At 36.3% G+C, this 24,955-nt stretch overlaps 1 pseudogene; it reads left to right on the top strand.

The window, feature by feature from the left end:
* The first annotated feature begins 1,357 nt into the window (after positions 1 to 1,357).
* Positions 1,358 to 23,043, top strand: LOC122428373 (annotated as a pseudogene).
* Positions 23,044 to 24,955: the final 1,912 nt, after the last annotated feature.

Here is a 24,955-nt window from a genome sequence, read left to right as displayed (position 1 = left end):
TCTGGAATCATTATATTATTTCAAACAGAGAACTTATGAGAAATGGAGAAATTCTTGGAAGCATATGACTTACCTTCATGAAACTATGATTAAAGAAGAAAAGTATAATAAGAAGGTCCTATCTAATAGAGTCTATAAGGAAAAGATAGAAATCATATTTTCCAAATGAAACAAATGGGAATTTTGGAGTTGAAATTTACTACATCTGAAATGAAAAATTCACTGGAGGGAGTCAACAGTCGATCTGAAGAAGTCGATGATAATGCAAGTGAACTTGAAGATAGATCAATAAGATAATATAATCCAAAGAACAGAGACAAAAAATGAATAAACAAACATGAACAGAGGCTTAGGAAATAAGCCTCTGTTGGTACATGATAAAGCAAACTGAAACATACAAAAAAGGGGAGTGCCACGAGAAATGGATCAAACTAAAATATTCAAAGGGCTTCCCTAGTAACTCAGACAGTAAAGCTTCTGCCTGCAGTGCAGGAGACCTGGGTTGGACCCTGGGTCAGGAAGTCCCCTGGAGAAGGAAATGGCTACCCACTCCAGTATTCTTGCCTGGAGATTCCAATGGACAGAGGAGCCTGGTAGGCTGCAATCCATGAGATTGCAAAGAGTCAGACACGATTGAATGATTAACACACACACAAATATTCAAAACAAATAATGACTGAAAGAATACCAACTATGATGAAAAATATTAATCTACAAACCCCAATTGTCCAACTACTTCCAAGTAGGATAAACTTGGGGAGCCATAAACAGATGCTACTGAAATGCTGAAAGCTAAAGTCAGAAAGTCTTGAAGCACTAAAGAAAAATAACTCAATCTCACAAGCGAATATCAACATAGGGATTATATCCCATCAGAAACAATGGATGCTCTCTGGCAGTGAGATGACATAGTCAAAGTCCTAAAAGTCAAAACTGTCAGCCAAAATTTATATATCAAACAAAATACTCTTTCAAAAATGAGGGCAAAATACAGATTACCCTTTGCCCACATCTGCCCAAAAAGAATTTATTGCACAGAATTCTTTATCAAAGTGACTGCAGACACAAGAGCCTCTCACTTGCTATTGTTTTACATTAGTCTTCTTTCTTAAATCATATAATTGATATAATTCATTTGTGTGTACAAGGTCATCAACTTTTAGATGGGTGAAAGCAAGGACAATATTGAAGCATTCTACAACTTTACCATTTCACCTGTTTTCTACATCTGCTGACTATTTGTGTAATCTACTTATTTGAGCCATAGGTGTTATAATTTAACTTGCTGAGTGATTTCTTCTGGATATAAGCCTGAGCAATAGCAAAAGGATACAGTAATTCCTTAAATTCCTTGCATATGAGCAAGACATCTATGAAGTGGCTCTCACTTCTGCTGCTGCTACAGCTGACTTGATACTTTAGCTCTGGGAGTTGTGGAAAGGTGCTGGTGTTGCCAGTGGAATTTAGTCATTGGATGATGATAAAGACAATTTTGAATGGACTTTTCTCAAAGGGTCATGAGGTGACTGTTCTAATATCTTCGGCTTTCACTCTCACTGACTCCAATAAACCATCTGTTATGAACTTTGAGATTTACCCTACATCTTTAACTAAAGTTGATTTTGAGGATGCTGTCAAGCTTCTTATCGATAAATGGATGCTTCTGGTGAAAGATTTCTTTTGGATCGATCTTTCAACAATGCAAAGTTTATTTGGGGAATTTTCTGATATTCGCATAAACATATGTAAAGCAGTTGTTTCAGACAAGAAACTTATGACAAAACTGCAGGAATCGAGGTTTGATGTCATTCTTGCAGATGCCGTTGGACCTTGTGGACAGTTGCTGGCTGAGATACTTAAACCACCTCTAGTGTGCAGTCTCTACTCTTCGCCTGGCTATTCAATTGAAAAGAATAGCGAAAGCCTTCTATTTCCACCATCCTATGTACCTGTTATGTTTGCAGAATTAAGTGGCCACATGACATTCATAGAGAGGGTCAAAACTATGATATATGTTTTTTATTTTGACTTTTGGTTCCAGCTAAATGATGAGAAGAAGTGGACTCAGTTTCACAGTGAAGTACTAGGTAAGTCATGCTTCCCTGATAGCTCAGCAGTAAAGCATCTGCCTGCCAAAGCAGGAAACATGGGCTAGATCCCTGGGTCAGAATACTTCCCTGGAGAAGGAAATGGCAACCCACCTCATTATTCTTGCCTGTAAAATTTCATGGACAGAAGAGCCTGGCAGGCTACAGTCCATGGGGTTACAAAAGAGTTAGAAATGCTTAGCAACTAAACAACAAATAATACTTAGGTAATTTGTGTCTTTATTTGGTAGGATTAAGTCCTATCTTTCCTAGTGCCATGAAGGGGTAGTTCATATAAATATAAATCCAGAAAAATTTGTCTCAAATAAGTGAAACAGTGAAATAAAAACACAAAATGGCCCATCAATCTTTCAAATATTATGGAAACCCCTAAGTTATAAGATAGGTTAAAACCCTGAAGTCCATTAGTAGTATCAGACAGCAGGAAGTCATATACAAAACGTTGAAGCATTTAGGACTTCTGCAAGTGACTATAAATCAAACTCACAAATTTTCTTTTTTTGGAATTTAAAAATTTTAAGTCACTAGAAATCTCATAAAATGTCTTGATAAATAAAGACATGCACATTGGAAATTACACACATATTTGTAGCACAAGTATCTAGGCAGCATTTAGAAACTGTTTCATCTTGTGTAGCTCAGTTTCCAGACATATTATATTATATTTTACTACATTATGCTTATATTTATCAGCATATAAATAAAGAACAGATATATTTAAACATCTCTGGCCACATTATCCCAAGCTCCTTTTAAAAAATTACCTAAAATATATAGACAGCAATATTCTCATTTGATCCAACATTTGTTTTCATTTTTATTTTCACTATCAGAAAGGCCCACTACATTATTAAAAACAATGGGAAAAGCTGAAATGTGGCTCATTCAAAACTATTGAAATGGAAAAAAAAAAAAAAAGAAACTATTGGGATTTTTCATTTCCTCACCATGGCTACCAAACTTTTAATTTGTTGGAAGCCTGAACTGCAAACCTGCCAAACCTCTGCCTAAGGTCACCTACTCCTCTTTATTAACTTTGCATTTTCAATAGGAATCATTCTGCATTCTTTATTTAGAAAGGTTGATTACAATGGGTCAGATATGGGAACCTGGATAAATTGACCTTCCAGTTAGAAACTGATATATTTCTATATCAACACAAGTATCTGAATTTCATTTGTTGCTGTTCAGTCACTCAGTTGTGCCTGACTTTTTGTGACCCCATTCACTGCAGGATGCCAGGCTTCCAGTTATCATTCAAAATAAACTGGAATATGTGGGACATTTTGAGAATGTGTAAGTTAAGTTACAACTTTATTATTCAACACATAATGAAGCATCAGACATTCACTAAAAGATATCTATCACTATATGATATCATATTTTATATAAATAATATATTAGGTATATTGTTATAATTGGATTATAATTGTATTTATTGTAGGATAATTACATATATGACATATTCCAGGATAAGTCCCAACATAGACAAATGGTGTGGACACAATTTCTGCTACCTGACACTTCACCTGGAAAGACAGAATTTTAAAAGTCATAAAAATTGTTCAAAAATGTTATAAAAGGAAAAGACCACAATGGTAAAATATCCAGCATGAATCATAGACAGTATCTCTGATTCACTGATAATTAAAGTGAAATCTGAAGGATGTTCAAGAATCAACAGAAGGGATTGGGCAAGGGTAGAAGAAGTAGAGTAGTAATGGTGGTTGCCAAGAAGTCCAAGTTTAGTCTAAACGGGAAGAGACAGTAATGAGGCGGAAGATGCTGGTGAGAAGAGTTGGAAACAGCGATTTGAAACATTTAGTAGGGACAATGGGAAGAACGTTGAAAGGATTAAGAAAGAAAGAGATGCAAGCAGATATTGTTTAAACAACAAACAAAAAAGTAACAAGCAAGATGTAGTCACTGAGTTAGATTATAAAGGGTGAAGAGTGGCAGAAAAGACCACTTCACAGGTTCATGCTAGACACAGGCAATAATGAGTGAAAACTAGATACTGAGTTCGTAGAGATATGACCACACTAAATCTCATAATAGTACCAGCCTTATATTTTTGTTGAGGGAAAAAATGTGTAAGTACATGTGAAACATCCATAATGTCACTGGTACACACTCAGTGGTCCAGAAGAAATACTAACTACTATCATTATTTTGTTACTATAACATATTATCGATAACACAATGTTTGCCAGCCACCTAGATGTAACTATTAATTGAAGCTGAAATGATTTCCCTAATCATCTAGATTATAATATTCAGTAAACTGCTAGAGATTAGATATCCCATGGAGTATTCTAATGGCAAATTATAAAAGTTTATCTAAAAAATTGTTAGTGGAAATAATTTAATAAGATTTACTTTAAATAAAATTTAGCTTAACATACTTAATATAAACATTTTTAATATTAGGAATTATTAAGATGTTGACAATCAGATGAACAAGATGAAATGGTAAAATATTTTCATAAGTTTTGAGGCTCTGGGACTTCCCTTGTAGCGCAGATGGTAAAGCATCTGCCTGCAATGCGGGAGACCAGGGTTCGATCCCTGGGTTGGGAAGATCCTCTGGAGAAGGAAATGGCAACCAACTCCAGTACTCTTGCCTGGAAAAGCTCATGGACAGAGGAGCCCGGTAGGCTACAGTTCATGGGGTCGCAAAGAGTAGAACACTACTGAGCGACTTCACTTCACTTCACCAGTGCTTTAGCTAAAATGAACACCACAATATAAATGTACGTATTTGTAAAGAATGTTTAATTACACTAAATAAGGTATAATATTTAGTTGGAAAATAGCAGATATAATAAGATCAAAATTTTCTTGATGGTTAAAAAAAGAATATAAGCTGGAATTACAATTTTCAAGATTATGAACCTTCATTTTATATTCCAGTGTGTATATTAGTCTCTCAACCATGTCCAACTCTACAACCCTTAGACTTTAACCCCCCAGGCTTCTCTGTCCATGGAATTCCCCAGGCAAGAGTACTGGAGCCAGTTGCCATTTCCTTCTCCAGACTATCTTCCTGACCCAGGGGTCAAACCCAGGTCTCCTGCGTTGCAGGCAGATTCTTTATCATCTGAGCAAGGGCTAAAGCAATCTACATTTCATCGACACCATAAAGCATTCATCTTCTCCACATTCTCACAAAACTTTCTCTTTTTGGCTGTAGACTTTGCAACAGAGGTGTGGTTATATCTCACTGTTATTTTGAAATACATTTCCCTGATGATTAGTGATTCTGAGTATCTTTTCATATACTTAGTGGGCATCTGGAAGTCTTCTTTGGAAAATGTCTATTTTGTTCATCTGCCCAAATTTTGTTGTATGAGTTCTGTGTGTATTCTGTTTATTAAATTTTCATTCAATATGTAGTTACAACATACCTTTTCCATTCTGTAGGCTGCATTTTCATGTTGTTGATTATTTCTTTTACTGTGCAGAAGCCCAAGGTGGATGTAATCCCACTTGTGTGTTTTTTCTTTTGTTGTGGTTATGATGTCATATCAAAAAAATCATTTTTAAGACCAATACTTTACACAGTCTCTTAGGAATGTTATGGTATATGGGCTTATGTTTAAGTCTTTGATTCATTTGGAGTTATTCTCATTTCATTTCTTGTGTATACACTTATTCAATTTTCTCCAAAAAGAAAGAAGAGACTATTCTTTCCCCATGGGGTTTTCTTTTCTCCCTTGTTGAATATAGGTTGGCTATATATTCAGGGTTTTAATTCTAAACCCTGTATGCAGTTCCATTGATCTGCCCATCTAGTTTGGGGCCAGTATGCTACTGTTTGAAATATTGCAGCTTTAGTATAATTTAAAATTGGGAGGTATGATATTTTTGGTAGTGTGAACATTTTAACAATATTAAGTCTTCTGATCCATGAACTCAGGATGACATTCCATTTTTTGTGTTTTCTTCTATTTCTTACAACATATTCTTGTAGTTATCACTGTACAGATCTTTCAGTTCATTGACTAAATTTATTTCTAGTTATTTCTTCTTTTGATGCTATTGTGAATGGGATAGTTTTATCAGATGTTTCATTATTTGTACATCAAAATCGAGTTGATTTCTGTATGTTGATTTTACACCCTGCAACCTTACCAGATTTGTTTTTAGTTGAGGTTTTTGGTGGGGTATGTGAGATTTCTGTGCAGAAAATCATGTATTCTGAAAAACAAAAAAATTACCTCTTCCTCTCTATTTAGGATGCCTCTTGTACTTTGTCTCAGAGAGTTGCGCTAGCTACAACTTTCAGTACTATGCTGAATCACTGTTGAATACGCATCCTTGTTTTGTTCCTAATCTTAGAGAAAAAGTTTTCAAATTCTTACTGCTGGGTATAATGTTAGCTTTGAGTTTGTCGTATATGTTCTTTACTACATTGAGGTGTGTTTCTTCTGTACCCAATATGTTTATGTTTTTTATCATGAAAGAATGTTTCATTTTATTAAATGTTTTTTGTACATCCATTGAGATAATCAAGTTATTTATATTTCTTCTATTCATGCAATGTAATTACAATTATTAATTTGAGTACATTGATCCATCCTTGCATCCAAGAGATAAATCTCACTTGCTCACTATATATAATGCTTTTAATGCATTCTTGAGTTTAGTTTTCTGATATTTGTGGAGAATTTTTGCATCTGTGCTCAATGTGGATATTGGCATATAGTTTTCTTTACTTGTAATGTCCATGTCTATTTAGTAAAAGGGTAATGTTGGCCTTATAAAATGAGTTTGGAAATATTCTTACCCTCCTTTTTAATTTTTACAGATTTATTTTTAAGAACTGGCATTAATAAGGTTTCATCGAATGCATCTGTGAAGCCATCTGGTCCTGGGCTCTTGTGTGTTGATAGGTTTTTAATTAATATCAATCTCTTTACTTTTAGGATTGTTCAGATTTTCTGCTTCTTCTGATTCAGTCTTGGTAGTTTGTGTTTTTAAGAAGTCATCTATTCTTCTTGGGTATGTAATTTGTTAGAATATAATTATTCATAGTAGTCTTGTAGAATCCTATGTATATTTGCAGAATCAGTTATAATGTCTACTCTTTCATTTCTAATTTTGTTTATTTGAGTCATTTATTTTCTTGATATTCTAGCTAAAGGTTTTAAAGTTTATCTTTTTGAAAAGAGAGAGGAAGACAAATACTGTATGATATCATTTGTATGTGGAATCTAAAACTGCTTATCTTGTAATTAGAGAGTGTAATGTGGTTACCAAGAGCCAAGAACTAGGAGAACAGGAGAGATGTTCTTTAAGGGCTCTAATTTACAATTCTTAGTAAAACAGTCCTAGAGGTCTAAGGTACAGGATAGTGAATACAGCCAACAATATTTTATTATAATCATTATACTTACTAAGAGGCCAAATGTTAATTTATCCAGCCACAAAAAAGAAATTATTATTTAAAATGGCAATCCTATTACATATATAGATGTATCAATCATCATGTTATACATCTTAACTTACATAATGTTATATGTCATATATACTTCACCCTTTTCTATAAGTATATGAATCTGAAACTAAGGATATCCCTGGATGGAGCATTTTAGTAAATCTTATTTTTTTTATATAAATTTTCATACTTTTGCATGTTTTCTTGTCATGAGATTATGCTATTTTCATAAAAATATCAGAGTATGAAATGAATCAGTCCATATCAGTGATTAATTTATACAGACAGGATGTATTATAATAATACCAAATGGATGCATCTTTCACAGCATAGATGAAGCAGCATTGGTTAACAAGTCAATGAGACAAAGAACTGAAGACAGGTAATTTTCAATGCTACTACTGGTCACTGGAGATAGAATATTACCTGGATATACCATGTGACTTTTAAGAAAGTTCAGTGACCTTAGTATTAAGACTGATGGCACCAAGGTGAAAACACAGTTTTAAAGAATACTCTTCAAAAATTGTCTTCAAGGTTAAAGCTTGAAAAACCGCCTTCTATTCTTTTCCTATTCTTTTCTATTCTTTTTCTTTTCCTTTTAAAATATTAAAAAATATATTTTTGCAAAGTTTTATACAATAATGAGGATCTGAAAGTATATATTTTATGATGGAAAAATTAAGTCGTTATTTTCCAGAGATAAAAAAAAAATGAATCTAAGATAGAAGAAAGACATAAGAAAAGATTAGTACCTGGATTTGATCAGACATCCAAGAGAATTTTTCTCCTCTACATTTTTAAACAGAGATCATTGAGCAATGTGCAGTTACATTAGTATAGAAAGTAACATTTGTTTAATTAGAAAGGATAAAGAATCACAAGACAAAATAATGCAGAAACAATTACAGGCAAATAGGAATTCACATGGAGCTTTATACAGTTAGAACGAAACTACTCAAATGGTGATCATATCTCTGCTGCTGAAAGCCCTGGGGTACCTCTCCCACTGTGGGGTAGGTGTTCTCTGGGGAGACTCAGGTAAGTGATGATGAGGTTTTTCACCACAGTCGGACATAGCACATCCTACTGTGACATCAGTTATACAATATGAGTTCAAAACAAAGGGTGTCATACGTTAATAAACCCAGCAGTGTGGTCACTCAAATAAGTAACTACACAAGTGTATCTGTGGTTTATAAACAGGACTCATAGGATTGTTTCATAGAATTTCCAAACAATAACACCAAACTCCTCAATGTCAGGTATTTGTAATTTAGGCAGTTGAATTATTTTTGTTGAAAGGAAAGTCACTCAGTCATGCCCAACTCTGCAACTCCATGGACTATAGAGTCCATGGAATTCTCCAGGCCAGCATACTGGAGTAACTAGCCTTTCCCTTCTTCAGGGGATCTTCCCAACCCAGGGATCGAACCCAGGTCTCCCACACCGCAGGCAGATTCTTTACTAGCTGAGCCACAAGGGAAGCCCAAGAATACTGGAGTGGGTAGCCTATGCCTTCTCCAGCAGATCTCCCCGACCCAGGAATTGAACCAGGATCTCCCTCATTGCAGGCGGATTCTTTACCAAATGAGCTATCATGGAATTTAAGCAGACAGCTTGGGAAATTATGATAAATTTTGAGATAAATATTATAGTACTGAGTGAATTTTAGACATAAGTGATTCAAATCATAATTTTTCATAGTGCTAATAGAGAAATGAAATATTAATGACTAGTCTAAAATAATTCTCAAAAAAGTACGTCTGGAATAAATAACTGATTTAGTAGACCTATAATAATAAAGAATTTAGGGTGAGTTGTATCCTGCAGCATAACTTCCTTCTAAGAATCTATGTTAGTAATTAATAACATGATAGATGAAAAGCCTGAGTATAATAGTATTTAATAGCATCTCCTTGTCACCACTGTGTACTGGCCCTATCTCATTTCCTGCTTATACACAAACGTATTTACCTAAATAAACATAATAGAAGAAATAGACCTCATATAGCCCATTTCTTTCCCAAGGATTTCAGGAATGATTTATGTTAAAAACAGCCATCATGGAAAATAATACGGAGTTTCCTCAAAATTTTTAAAAATAATTTTTTTAGTGTTGACTATGTATTAGCACAACTGATCAAAGTCCAAGACATGAAGTTAGCATGTTCAAGGAATGTGAGTGGACAGGAAAACACTCTCTAAACTAACTATATAGTATGTGGTAACAATACTGTGCACCTTCTAATATAAAACCTGTCAATACATACAGCTCAGCAATTCCTCTTCTGGATACATATACAAAATAATTGAAATTAGGATCCCAATGAGATATTTGCACAGCATGGTGCTAGTGGTAAAGAATCCACATGACAATGCAAGAGATATGAGATGTAGTTCAGTTCCTCGGTCGGGAAGATCCCCTGAAGAAGGGAATGGCAACCCACTCCAGAATTCTTGCCTGGAGAATCCTATACACAGAGGAGCCTGGGAGGCTACAGTCTATAGGGCTGCACAGTCAGACATGACTGAAGCAACATAGCACTCATGCACATACATAAAAGCTCAAATCACAGGAGCCAGGAGGTTGAAGCAACCATCAACATATGAAGCAATAGACAAAATGTCATATAAACAAACAATGGAATATTATTCACCTTTAAAAGTAAATTCTGATGCATGTCACAACATGAATGAACCTTACATTAAATCAAAAAAGGCAGTCAGAAAAAGACAAATACTGTACAATTCAACTTATAAGAAGTATCCAGACTAGTTATATTTGTAGAAATATAAAACAGAATGAAACTTGCTAGAGGTTAGAAAAATGTAAAAGTGAGCTTCTTAATGATCATAGACTTCTAGTTTTGCCAGGTGGAAAAGATCTGGAGATTGGTGCTCAGTGTGAATATACTTAACACTACTATAATATACACATAGGAACTATTAAGAAGCAAATTTTATGTCATGTGTATTTTACCACAATATTCTGTTTAAAGCCACTACTCTAATAGCTCGAGACTATATCTGATTTTCACTGTTTGGTTTCTTGTAGCAATCCCTTCAATAACGTCTGCTATACTACTGCTCTTTTGTGATAACACAAATTCTTTTTTCACAGGAAATGAAACGGTTTGTGTAGAGCTCTGGAGAAAATGGTAGCGTGATGTTTTCATTGGGGTCAATGATCAGCAACATGTCAGAAGAGCCAATGTGATTGCATCAGCCCTTACCCAGATTCCACAAAAGGTACACAGAGTAACTTAATAGTGGATAGCTATTTAATGAGTCTGTTAAGCTCTATAAAAGGTCTAATTTTAGACGTTTTCTGCCAGAAGCATGAACTATTATTATAGCTCCAATTTATCTCTCATATCATTTTTAAATGCAGACTTCTCAAAAGCAAAATATTCATCCAGGAATTTTAACTCCAACTGCTATCTTTTTCTTTCTTCACAGTTTTCCATTTTAATAAATAAATGATACATTTTAATAATAATTACAGTTCCTATAAACCTGACTGAAGTCAAGCCGGCAGTCCACAGAAATCCTCAGGTTTGCTATCCTGAGCCCCTTGATCAGGTTACTGATCAGGTGGAATAACTAATCAGAATTGATCAGATGGATGATTATGTGGATGAACTGATCAGGAAGTGATCAGGTTACTTGATCAGGTGGATGAAGAACCAGCTGGAATCAAGATTGCTGGGAGAAATATCAATAGCCTCAGATATGCAGATGACACCACCCTTATGGCAGAAAGCAAAGAAAAACTAAAGAGCCTCTTGATGAAAGTGAAAGAGGAGAGTGAAAAAGCTAGCTTGAAACTCAAAATTCAAAAATCAAAGATTATGGCATCCCGTCCCATCACTGCATGGCAAATAGATGGGGAAACAATGGAAATAGTGGCTGACTTCATTTTGGGGGGCTCCAAAATCACTGAGATGGTGACTGCAGCCATGAAATTAAAAGATACTTGCTTCTTGGAAGAAAAGCTATGACCACCCTAGACAGCATATTAAAAAGCAGAGATGTTACTTTGCCAACAAAGGTCCATCTAGTCAAAGCTATGGTTTTTCCAGTAGTTATGTATGGATGTGAAAGTTGGACTATAAAGAAAGTTAAACACTGAAAAATTGATGCTTTTGAACTGTGGTGTTGCAAAAGACTCTTGAGAGTCCCTTGGACTGCAAGGAGATCAAACCAGTCAATCCTAAAGGAGATCAGTCCTGAATATTCATTGACGGGACTGATGCTGAAGCTGAAACTCCAATACTTTGGCTACCTGATGCGAAGAACTGACTTATTAGATAAGACCCTGATGCTGGGCAAGATTGAAGACAGGAGGAGAAGGGGACGACAGAGAATGAGATGGCTGGATGATGTTACTGACTCTATGGACATGAGTTTGAGACAGCTCCAGGAGTCGCTGATGGACAGGGAAGCCTGGCCTGCTATATTCTGTCGGGTCGCAAAGAGTAGGACATCACTGAGCGACTTTGAACTGAACTATCTCTCATATAAATAAACCAAAATATACATGGCAGATGTTATAGCATTACAAGGGCTGACTTTCATCCATAATGATTTTAGATTAAAAATGTAACCCAAAATAATGATATTTAAGAGATGCAGTGTGAATGTTGGTATTAAAATGGTATTGTGACCAGATTCTGCTTTGTCACTTATTCCTTTTCCTTGAAGGATTTCTAAGACACAGTACACAGTACACATACTGAAGGAGTCTTTTGGGCCTAGAAAAGAGAACAACAGTCTCAAAGGCCCCTTGCTGAATCATCTAACTTCGGAGAAAACAAAGCATAACTTTAGTTCCATCCTGATGCTCCAGGCCAGCTGCATCTATCTGGGACTTATCACCCCATGTCCGGAAACCTACCACCCCCTACACCCGCCCAGAAGACTTATCACCCCCTGCCCAACTACAAGTGTCATCTCAACAAAAGAATACTCAAAATACCCCGCCTGACTGACGTTTCCCTTATCGCTTCCGCAAACCTCCCTATAAGTATGAAGCCTCCCTGATCCCTTTCGGCTCTCAGCCTGGTTGTTAGGCCAACTGTCGCCCCTCCTTGCCTGAATAAAGGTAACCTACTCCTGTTGAGGTTGTCTTTCCTTTTCTGCCTCGCCGGAACTATGCCTTACACATACTGTTCTCAGAAGTTAAATTTTAATAATAAATATAGTCATGCAGTAATGTTAAGCTATATTGAAAAATGTCTGTTGTGCTTCCTTGCAGTGTGCATTTATCATGTAACCCTGGTCCTTTTCACATCCTCTAAATTTTGGAACAGATCTATTCAGGGAGCTATTAAGAGAAAGGATGGCTAAGACTCCGCAAGCTGCCTTCAGAAACCCATTCAGCCAGAGTTATATAGAGAAGAGAAACATTGGCCTCCCTTGCTGACTGGGCCCTGCCAAAACCTGAAGTAGGAAGATCAAAGAGAAAATGTGAAGATAGGGCTCTGACCATAAGATGAACACGGTGCATTGTAAGGGGGATTCCCAGGTGGCTCTAGTGGTAAAGAACCTTCCTGCCAATGCAGAAGACACAAGAGACATGGGTTCAATCTCTGGGTCATGAAGCTCCTCTGGAGGAGGGCACGGCAACCTACTCCAGTATTCTTGCCTGGAGAATCCCATGGACAGAGGAGACTGGTGGGCTACGTTCCATGGGGTTGCAAAGAGTCGGACATGACTGAAGCAAGTTAACAAGCAAGCACACGCACATTGTAAAGTCTGGTCCTTAATGAACTCTGCTTCTAATCGATCATAGTACCCCTCTGTTGGTCTTTTAATGGACCGGAACCTGGTGGTACGGAGTCAATGAGAAGAAAGTAAGAGAGAGAAAGAGGCTGATGGCACTTGTTGGTCCTTTAATGGACTGGAACCTGGTGGTGCAGAGTGGATGATAAGAAAGTAAGAGAGAGAAAGAGGCTGATAGCGCTTGTTGGTCCTTTAATGGGCCGGAACCTGGTGGCCCGCAGAGTAAGAGAGAGAAAGAGGCTGATATCCCCTGGTTTACGCGGAAAGCCAGTAGAGCCCTGTTCTTAGGGCTTGCGCTGCTGCACGTGGGCACCGGGCGCCCTCTCGAGTGGGTGAAGGCATAGTGTGCCTTCTCAAGAGGGTCTTAGAAGCCCGGGTAAGAAAGTGAGCTCAGCGGGCCTCCGCGCTCCAAGGAATTAGCCAGAAATAGAGAGAGAGAGAGAGACAGATACAGAAAGAAGGAAAAAAAGAAAGAAAGAGAAAGAGAAAGAGAGAAAGAGAGGAAAAAGAAAGAAAGAAAGAAGAAAGACACGGGGACCAAAGCTCTAATGGAGCAAAGGTGTTTTAATCAACATGGTGTGGGCATGTATACTGTCTTACAAGGTGGTTATTCTCAGCAAAGACAAAAATTAAAATTCCAGACTTACAAAACATAAGATGATCCCTATCAAAGAAAGAGAGTTGCAAACAATCACCTTTTACCATTTGGCTCATAAAAAGGAAGAGGGTACTTATCACTGTAATGAGAAATGCCTGGATTCCTCAGCCCCAGGAAAGGTGTGCCTCTCCTCTTAATTCCTGAATATTCAGGAATCAATAAGGGCCAGAGGGTTTCTGACAGATCCAAAACAGCACACAGGAAGCCTCTTGTTAAATGCTTCCTGACACCCCTCCTGATTGAAAAGGGAAAAGGGACCATAAGAAACAGCCAAGCATATGGAAGACTAGCATGGAAAAGATTCAGTTGCCTCCTTCTCCGTAAAATATAGCAGTAACCTACTTTCTAATATATAAAGTACCCCTGGGGTCTTCAGATATTTGTGAAGGATTTTTTAGTTTGCTATTTGATAAAGCTCTCCTAATAACCTATACCATTTTTTGCTGAGAATCTGGTTACTTTACTTTCATTCACACAGAAAATAGAAGTTAAACACTATTGAATTATAATCCAGTTTATGAGAATTGCTTGGAATTCCAAAATTGTTCCTTATTTTGGTACTGGACCTAGAGACTAATCAATTCTGTCAATGCTTTGCACTTCATTGTTAAAGTATTCAGGGTTAGCTGAATAAACTTTAGTGTCACAATATTTGATCATTTTCAACAACTTTATTGTCACATACAAATTTCAAATTTCAAACTGGCTCTTATTTTCTAAACACAAAACATCCAAGCCTAGTAATACTGCTAATACTTTGGATTCATGTCAAAAAATTCCAGTTGTCATTGTTTTTGCAAGTGCTTAACAATTTATAATCTAAATGAAGTTATACTTCCTGAAAGTGAAAGTGAAGTTGCTCAGTCGTGTCTGACTCTTTGCAACCCCATGGACTGTAGCCTTATACTTCCTAGGCAACACCAATTAGCTTTTTATTAATAAATTATATGTAAGCAAAAATGTTTATTTCTAAATGACTGATGCAAGACATGACTAAGTTATCTGAGTGAATTTCGTCTTTGTAATCAAAACATAAAATTCCAATAAAATAACTTGTTATACTAGCAAGTTGATATAAGTAAACTCTCTTTCACAGCAAAAAGAAATGAATGAGTGAATGTTTGAAAGTTAGAGCTAGTATACTGCTGCTGCTGCTAAGTCATTTCAGTCGTGTCTGACTCTGTGTGACCCCATAGACAGCAGCCTACCAGGCTCCTCTGTCTCTGGGATTCTCCAGGCAAGAACACTGGAGTGGGTTGCCACTTTCTTCTCCAATGCACGCGTGCATGCAAAGTCGCTTCAGTCGTGTCTGACTCTGTGCAACCCCATGGACAGCAGCCCACTAGGTTCCTATGTCCACAGGATTCTCCAGGCAAGAATACTGGAGTGGGTTGTCATGTTCTTCTCCAGGAGCTCGTATAAAAGGAAGGCAAATAAGTGTGTCGCTTATTTGTAATATGTCAATATCTTTTTGTACTAGAAACAAAAACACCTAGCAATTATTCAATTTATTGAATTAGGACTAAAAATATCGCATTTGTCTATGCCATTATGTGTACATCAAATGTAGGTATTCCTACTTATGTCAGTGTATTGTGTATGGGTACAAAGTCATTTCTGTCATGTGCAACTCTTTGTGACTCTATGGACCATAGCCCATCTGGCTCCTCTGTCCATGTGATTCTCCAGGCAAGAATAATGGAGTGGGTTGCCATGCCCTACTCACGGAATTTTCCCAACCCAGAGATCAAATCCACATATCTTACCTCTCCTGCATTGGCATGTGGGTTCTCTAATACTAGAACCATCTGGGAAGCCAGTCTGTTTATTAATAGTTATCATTACTTAATATGTCCTCATTTCCATACATGTCATATGGAAGACACATAATTAGATGTATTCTGATCAGTTTAGAATTTTAATACTCTAACTTTGAATTCAAGTCATAGAATATGAAATTTCCCTTACCATTAACAAGTTCTATGGAGATACAATGGCAAGAAACTAGAAACCTTAGGACCCTAATACTCAAATGTATAACTGGATCCCCCAGAATGACCTTCTGGGTAAGATGTGTCAGAACTAATATTAAAAGCATGAGTTAACAGCTGAGCAGAGTGATAGTATTTCAAAAGGTAACAAATTTATAGAGAATTATCAAAACATTCAAAAAGAAAACTTTATTATTTTATTTTACTTCCAATGACAAGGGGAAAAAGAATATATAACATTGGTATTTTATTATACGTGGTCATCTCCTGTATGGCTATAATCTTTATTTTAGCTATAATTACTTCTTACTGTGAACTTTTCAATAACTTCCTGGCTTGTTGTTCTGTCTCTGAATTCTTTCCTTTTATCTCTCTTTTTCCCTCTGTAGGGGTATGCTAAATGCTACTAAAAATGAGCTTCCTTTTTATTACCAGTGACTTTCCGTTTTCTGTAAGAAAAAATCCACAATTATTTTTATGAAGTGATAGCACACTCCATGATAAAAGGTTGCTTTTCCTTCTTCTGGTCTCAGTGCCACTACCATTACCCTTCTTTTCCCCTGACACCATTCCTGTCAGACTAAATGACTTCACTATATCTTTAAGAGAATAATTTATCTTATTTTGCACATGTGATTTATTTTACCCAGAATGCTCTTTCAAGTTGTTCACCTGCCAATCCTGGATTCATTTGTGATGTTCAGGTGACTCAGCACTTCTTTCCAAATTCTTTATTTACCCCTTCAGTTGACATAGAGGTTTCATCTTTGAGTTCTGAAAGCAATTTAAAAGAACTTTCATATGTATAATTGTTATCTAAAAAAAAACACTGCTTCTTCCTGTCAACTGAAAAATATAGTCACAATCTGAAACTAGAGAGCTATTTTATTTGGTTGGAATGTTTAGGACTCCAATCCCAGCAGACAGCATCTCAGTAGCCCTGAGAAAACTGCTCCAAGGAGACAGAGGGGAAGTCAGGCAATACATAAGCTTGCAACAAAGAGAGCAGGCAGTCTGAACATCAAAGATCAGGTATGAAGTTAAGGAGTTTAGCCTGCTATGTGTGGGAAGGTGCAAGTCTTTGGGCTTACTGAATTCATTCTTTTCATATGCATCTCAGCTATCTGGGGTCAGTCCTGTTTCCTTGTTCACCTTGCTTCTTGCATTCTCCCAGCTCCTCAGCAATCACTGCAGGGGGTGGCAGCATCCACTGGATCTCAGCTTGGGGAACTCTCATTCACATTGGAGGCCAGAAATTGCTAATGGCTATGACATTTCTTGTTTATTAATATGGCAGGAGGTATTTTCATTTCACATTTCAGTGCCTTAAAAAAGTCAATTTCTCATTTTATTGTAAAAGTTATAAGTAATAAGTTTACTGAAATTCATTCATTCCTAGGTCATCCAAAAACCAAAGCCTTTGTAATTCATGGTGGAAGCAATGGCATTTATGAGGCCATCTACCACAGGATCCCTATAGTAGGCCTTCCTTTGTTTGCAGATCAACCTCATAACAACATTCATACGAAGGCCCAGGAAGCTGCTGTAAGATTGGACTTGGAAACAATGTCAACAAGAGATTTGCTCAATGCATTGAAGGAAGTCATTAACAATCCTTTATGAGTATTTTTTCATTTTTGTTTTTGTTTTTTTAGCTAGATATTCTTTCTAGAGAAGTTCTCATCTGAAAGCCAGGGAGGCAGCAATAAATCTTCACAGAAGCAAAATGAGGAGTAAGTTTTGCTCAGTGCTTTGAAAACAGTCACCAATAATCTATTGTGAGTGTCACATTGATATTTTTTCATGGTTTTATGGGAAAGGTTTGTCAGTGGTTTAAAGATAGTGGAGAAATTTTGAAAGAACTAATCACTAAAAGGGGACGACAGAGGATGAGATGATTGGATGGCATCACCTACTCAATGGTCACGACTTTGAGCAAACTCTAGGGGATGATAAAGGACAGGAAAGCCTGGCCTGCTGCAGCTCATGGGGTCACAAAGAGTTGGACATAAGTGACAGACTGAACAACAACAACAACAAAATCTTTAAAATGAAAGAAGTAATGAAATGGTAATAGAATTATTAAGAAGCATTGAGAACAAAGTTATAAGAGGGAACAATGGATTCTATGAATATTCGTCTGCCCACTTTACTTTCTTTCAGCCTGTGAACTCCTCAGATGTTTTAAACTCTGCAAGGATGGTTTATTTTCAGGAAACCACCTTGACATAATCAATCTCAAATTCCATTACACTTAATATTTTCCAAGGTTTCTAATATTTTGAGATATTATAAAATATTATGCTAATATTTTGATTCCATCACTGATAAGTGGTAAACAGCTAGAACTTTCCAATTACCCAATTTCAACTATGTAGATACTATGTATAAATGTAGGTATATTCTTGGGTTTTTTGATTGTGATACTTTTGTCTTCTTTGGAAGAATTATAAAATCTAAATGTAACTGACTTGGAAGGAAAATGCTGTATATCCCTTTTATAAAAGTTTTTACACAATTTTTAGGTAATTTTCCACTCAAAACCAAATATTGGTTATATTCCTAATGTTGTACAATAAAACTTTGTACTTATATTATTCCCAGTAGTTTTTGCCTCTTACACATATATTTCTATTCCCCCAAATCCAGTAACCAATAGATTGCTCTCTATCTTCAAGTCTTTAATACTTTGAACCTGTTACTTTGAACCATTTACATAAATGGCAAACAAATAAAACTTTCAAACTTAATTACAACTATGTAGATACTGCTTATAAATATAGGTATATTCTGATTTTTTTGGTTGTGTTTGTTCTTGTCTTATTTGGAAGAGATATGTTGTGATATTACTATCTAAAAGCCAAATTTTCTAAAAGCAAAAATATTAGGTCCTATTTGCTTATTTTTGCTTTTATTTCCAAAATTCTGGGAGGTGGGTCATAGAGGATCTTGCTGTGATTTATGTCAGAGAGTGTTTTGCCTATGTTCTCCCCCAGGAGTTTTATAGTTTCTGGTCTTACATTTAGATCTTTAATCCATGTTGAGTTTATTTTTGTGTATGGTGTTAGAAAGTGTTCTGGTTTCATTCTTTTACAAGTGGTTGACCAGTTTTCCCAGCACCACTTGTTAAAGAGGTTGTCTTTTTTCCATTGTATATCCTTGCCTCCGTTGTCAAAGATAAGGTGTTCATAGGTTCGTGGATTTATCTCTGGGCTTTCTATTCTGTTCCATTGATCTATATTTCTGTCTTTGTGCCAGTACCACACTGTCTTGATGACTGTGGCTTTGTAGTATAGTCAGGCAGGTTGATTCCTCCAGTTCCATTCTTCTTTCTCAAGATTGCTTGGGCTATTCGAGGTTTTTTGTATTTCCATACAAATTGTGAAATTATTTCTTCTAGTTCTGTGGAAAATACCGTTGGTAGCTTGATAGGGATTGCATTGAATCTATAGATTGCTGTGGGTAGTATAGTCATTTTCACAATATTGATTCTTCCAATCCATGAACACGGTATATTTCTCCATCTGTTTGTGTCCTCTTTGATTTCTTTCATCAGTGTTTTATAGTTTTCTATGTATAGATCTTTTGTTTCTTTAGGTAGATATACTCCTAAGTATTTTATTCTTTTTATTGCAGTGGTGAATGGCATTGTTTCCTTAATTTCTCTTTCTGTTAGTGTATAGGAATGCAATAAGCAAGGTGAAAAGACAACCCTCAGATTGAGAGAAAATAATAGCAAATGAAGCAATAGACAAAGGATTAATCTCAATTATACAAGCAACTCTTGAAGCTCAATTCCAGAAAAATAAATGACCAATCAAAAAATGGGCCAAAGAACTAAACAGACATTTATCCAAAGAAAACATACAGATGGCTAACAAACACATGAAAAGATGCTCAACATCACTCATTATCAGAGAAATGCAAATCAAAACCACAATGAGGTACCATTACATGCCAATCAGGATGACTGCTATCCAAAAGTCTACAAGCAATAAATGCTGGAGAGGGTGTGGAGAAAAGGGAACCCTCTTACACTGTTGGTGGGAATGCAAACTAGTACAACCGCTATGGAGAACCATGTGGAGATTCCTTTAAAAAATGGAAATAGAACTGCCATATGACCCAGCAATACCACTTCTGGGCATACACACTAAGGAAACCAGATCTGAAAGAGACATGTGCACCCCAGTGTTCATTGTAGCACTGTTTATGATAGCCGGGACATGGAAGCAACCTAGATGCCCATCAGGAGATGAATGGATAAGGAAGCTGTGGCACATATACACCATGGAATATTACTGAGCCATTAAAAAGAATTCATTTGAATCAGTTCTAATGAGATGGATGAGACTGGAGCCCCTTATACAGAGTGAAGTAAGCCAGAAAGATAAAGACCAATATAGTATACTAACGCATATATATGGAATTTAGAAAGATGGTAACAATAACCCTATATGCAAAACAGAAAAAGAGACACAGATGTACAGAACAGACTTTTGGACTCTGGGAGAAGGCGAGGATGGGATGTTTTGAGAGAACAGCATCGAAACATGTGTATTATCTATGGTGAAACAGATCACCAGCCCAAGTTGGATGCATGAGACAACTGCTCGGGGCTGGTGCACTGGGAAGACCCAGAGGGATCAGGTGGAGAGGAAAGTGGGAGGGGGGATCAGGATGGGGAATACATGTAGATCCATGGCTGATTCATGTCAATGTATGGCAGAAACCACTACAATATTGTAAAGTAATTAGCCTCCAACTAATAAAAATAAATGAAAAAAAAAGCAAAAATGTTTGATTTCCAAATCACTTCAGGATATACATGAATTTCAGTAACACAATTATATTAATATCACAAATATGACATATATATATGTATACTTCCCCCTATTGTTTCATAATTTCTTTGAAGTGAAACATTTAGAGAATGTGTCAGTAATAGTAGCGCAGTGTCCATTTGTGTTTTATAAGTTGTGTTATTTAATTTTAGTGCAGCTATTTACCTAAATAATCAGTATAAAAAGCAAATTTTCTTTTTCTTAAGAAATAGGTCTTTCACTTGTTGATTTTCTATGTGTATATCTTTCTAGTATATTTATATGTTTTTTAATTTTAATAATGCAAAGTTGGTGTCAGAAAATTAAGATGATTTATTAGCCACTATAAACTGAAGGCTATGATATAAGCATATTTTACTTAGTAACATAGTGTTGTGCATGCATGCTAGGTCGTTTCAGTTGTGTCTGACTCTTTGCGACCCCATGGAGTGTAGCCCACCTGGCTCTTCTGTCCATGGGGATTCTCCAGGCAATAGTGCTGGACTTTACACATATTAAGTAACTTTTTTTTTATTGTATTCTATTCCTATAGTATTACAAAAATGTTTCCAGATTACCACAGTCCTCTCAAAAATCCAGTGCTCCCCCCATGTTTCTGACAGAAAAGAGAAAGAAGTTACCCCCATTGTCATTGCTGCAATGCCATGTTATAGCACTCTGTGATTTAGAGTTCATGAACCATATTTCTTTATTCTTCCTACTTTTTTGTCTATTAGTCCACCATCCCTGTGTCGAGAAGATCCCCTGGAGAAGAAAATGGCTACCCACTCTAGTATCCCTGCCTGGAGAATTCCAAGGACAGAGAAGCATGGCCAGCTACAGTCCATGGGGTCTCAAACAGTCAGACCTGACTCAGCAACTAACACACACACACACACACACAGAGTCCATCATCACTTCAACAGTAGAAACAAATGTAACTGCAATGCTTGAAAGTGAAATTTTGAGTCTTTTCCAGATTCTTTTAGAACAAGAACCAAAGCAACAACAATGCGAGCAAACATTTCCTGAGAGAATACTACCTGCTAGGTGGCTCAGATGGTAAAGCCTCTGCCTAGAATGTGGGAGACCCGGGTTCAATTATTGGGTCGGGAAGATCTCTTGGAGAAGGAAATGGCAACCCACTCCAGTACTCCTGCCTGGAAAATCCCATGGACAGAGGAACCTGGCAGGGTACAGTCCATGGGGTCGCAAAGAGTCGGACAAGGCTGAGCGACTTCACTTCACTTCAGGAATGTCTCTAAGAATTAATACATTATTCTCAAAATGATCAGATAAGGTACCATTCCTATCCATTTTATATAGCCAATTGGGCCCTCCAATTATAAAATGAGTAGTTTGAAAATAAAAAGGTTTTAAAAATTTAATATGTTATATAAAAACAAACAAACAAACAAAAAAAACAGAGGAACAGAAAGAATAAAAAAAGCAGCCAGCAAGTGTCAGAGTCAGTCAGGAATCAAACCGAGTCAATCCACTTCCACACTTTCAGCCACTGATTCACTAATGTAAGATCAGTCCTTTCTGGACTTGTCTCTCAACCTCATTGTAGACTTATCTGCTATCTCTGGACTATGACTGCATTTTAAAACATATCTACCAGGTTTATTAACAGTTCTTTACTAGGGAATTCAAACTTTGAACAAACATATTATGAATTTCTTTCCTTTCTTTCCCCTTTGGGACTTAACTCATTCCTTTCCTTACACTACACAATCTCATCCTCTCCCATTTTCTTTCTATTCTTTGGAACTTGAAATCCTATGCCTTTAAGATATCCTAACCCACAAGTTAAGGTCTCAATAATCACCTTGGAGTAAAATTATCTATTTCTTCCACTCTGTGTTGTTCTCTCTGTTACCAGCTGAAAGAAAATTTCACATATTTGATCTGTTAGAGCTCATTCTATAAATAGATGCCTGTTTGATTTTCTTTCAGCTACAAAGAGAATGGTATGAGGTTATCAGCCATTCAGCATGATCAGCCTATGAAACTCTTGGACAGAGCAGTCTTCTAGATGGAGTTTGTCATGTGGCACAAAGAAGCCAATCACCTGTGACCACCTATCCATGACCTCAACTGGTTCCAGTAAAACTCTCTGGATGTGACTGGATTCCTGCTGACCTGTGTGGCAACTGCTGCAATTGTCATCAGAAAGTGTTTGTTTTGTTGCCAGAATTTTGCTAGCACAGGAAAGAAGGGGAAAAGAGACTAGCTGTTTCTGAGATGTCAAGCTTGTTTGCCACATAAATAGAACTCCTCATGCTTATTTCAATAGGAGGTATTATGATAATGTTCTTCTCCTTTTGTGACAAAATATAAATTTCACTTTCAAGGGATTGTCTACCTGACTTAGAATTTATGTTTTGCAGGGGAAAAATACTGATTAAAAATTAAATAAAAATAAAACTACACGCATATATAGTGAAATTTATTGTTTTAATTCAAAAGTTATACAAAAGAGAAATTATTGAATGTAATTGTTTTTCATATGTTGAGTGTAGAAATAAGAATAATAACCAGTCTACTTAACTGTATTATTTCATAGATATTCAGAATTTTAAACTTCATTTTGATATAGAATTTTATAGTTCTTCCTTGCTATAGAAATTGTTCAATAACTGGAATCCTGTAAAAAGATTCAAACTTTAATTTTATCTGTGAGACTATTAATAGTTCTTTGCTTTCACTGTACATCCAGCCTCAACAGCACTTCTTACCTAAAGCCATGGCAAGACATTCATCTTCATCCAGTTAAACTATTTCCCAGAAGAGTGTTTGTGGGATTAGAAACACAGTAAAGATCACATAATCATTTCAATAGGCACAAAATAGTATTTGATATAATCCAACAACCATTCACAAAAAAACTCTCATCAAACTGAATGTAGAAGGAATATATCTCAACATAATACAAGTCATTTATTATAAAAACACAGTCAATATAATACCCAAAATTGAAAACTTGAAAGCCTTCCTGCTAAATTCAGGATCAAGGAAAAGATGCCCACTCTCACTGCCCATTTAATACAGTATGAGAATTCATACCCACAGCAATCAGAAAAGAAAAAATAGAATGAAATTATCCAAATTGGAAGGGAAGAGGTAAAACTGCCACCACTTGCAGATGACATGATACTTTATGTAGAAAACCCTAATTATCTTCAAAAACATTATTAACATAAATTAATTTAGCAAAGTCAAAGGACACAAGATTAATACACAGAAATCTGTTGTATTGTATTATTAATACAACAAATCTGTTGTATTTCTAAACACTAATACTGAAATATCAAAATACTAAATGCCAAATAAAATGTGAAGAAAAGAGAACCCTCATACAGTGTTGCTGGGAATGTAAATTGGTGTAACTGCTATGAAAAACATTATGCAGATTACTTAAAAACCAAAAGTAAAACTGCCACATGATCCAGCAATCCCGCTTTAGGTACATAGCTGAAAAAATGAAAAACTCTACTTTCAAAAGATTTGTGCACCCCAACGTTCATAGCAGTACCATTTCTAACAACTAAAACATGGATGCGACTTCCCTATAGCCCAGATGGTAAAGAATCTGCCTGCAATGCAGGAAACCCAGGTTCAATCCCTGGATCAGGAAGATCCCCTGTAGAAGGAAATGGCAACCCACTCTAGTATTCTTGTTTGGAGAATTCCATGGACAGACGAGACTGGCAGGCTATAGTCCTTGGGGTTGCAAAGAGTCAAACATGACTAAGCAACTAAAACACACAAAATATGGAAGCCACCTAAGTGCCCAATAACAGACAATTATCTTAAGAAGATGTGGGATATATGTACTAAGGATTATTACTCACCCTTGGAAAGAATTAAAATATTGCCGTCTGTAATAACTTGATTGGAACTAGAGATCATTATTCTTAGTGACATATGTCACAAAGAGAAAAATACTATGTCACTTAATATAGAAACTAAAAAAATAATATGAATGAATCTGCATACAACAGATTGACAGACATAGACAATAAATGTATGCTCACCAAACAGCAGGGGGGACAGCAACCAATTAAAAGTATGGAATAAGAGATGCAAACTACCATACACAAAATAAGCAACAAGAATCTACTGGACAACACAGGGAATTATTA

Source organism: Cervus canadensis, chromosome 26, assembly GCF_019320065.1.
Source record: "Cervus canadensis isolate Bull #8, Minnesota chromosome 26, ASM1932006v1, whole genome shotgun sequence".
In the NCBI taxonomy this organism is placed as follows: Eukaryota; Metazoa; Chordata; class Mammalia; order Artiodactyla; family Cervidae; genus Cervus; species Cervus canadensis.
The sequence above is the reverse complement of the archived record's forward strand: the minus strand, read 5'-3'. Positions and strand labels throughout refer to the sequence as shown.